This window comes from Crinia signifera, chromosome 8, assembly GCF_055691185.1.
Source record: "Crinia signifera chromosome 8, ASM5569118v1, whole genome shotgun sequence".
NCBI lineage: Eukaryota > Metazoa > Chordata > Amphibia > Anura > Myobatrachidae > Crinia > Crinia signifera.
In genome coordinates this window covers 59,844,766-59,845,485 of record NC_139224.1, presented here as the reverse complement: position 1 = coordinate 59,845,485, position 720 = coordinate 59,844,766, and positions in this window count along the sequence as shown.

Sequence of the window (720 nt, the reverse complement as noted above, 5' to 3'; positions counted from 1 at the left end):
TTCCAACTTTTGCTTCATTGGCTACCCACATGGGCTACAATCTGGAATAGTAACCTTGCCGGAAGTAGACTTGTGAAGGTCTAAGTTTTCACTAATCATGGTCACACACTGTGAAATAATACAAACTTTGGGCAAAACTCCCACAAACTTGTGTCAAAATGCATAAGGCCAATATATAACAGAAGTTGACATGGCAATGATCAACGCAGGCCAAAGGTCGATATAAGTTTTTTCTTTTTTACATTTTCCTGCTTTACCATCTCCGTGGACTCTGATTGGGAAAGGTAAAGTGTGCCTGTGCCAAGTGTGGCGTTAGCAGACCAAGGAACCTTGCCTGAAGCATGGTGACCAAAGCGAGCCATGCGAGGGGACCCAGTACACTAATTTGGCACCCATTTCCTTTATCAACCACTTCCATATCGATCTTTTTTGTATGTTGCCCATTTGGTTTTGAACTATTGACTGTATATCCATAACCCTGGATGGGTTATCACTGAAGCTAGCTGTTTTATCACTGTTAAATATGGGCAGAACAGAACCTGTGTGTGGTGTAATTTTCTACACCATCTGCCTCCAGTGAGATCTCGCAACGCCATCATTCTGGATTCGCACAAGTGTTACCAATTTGGACCTTGATATTGTTGCTCAATCAGGTGTCTGGTTTGACTTGTCCCAATTTTACCCACCCACAACTGAACAGAAAACAGTCGGATTCAATAA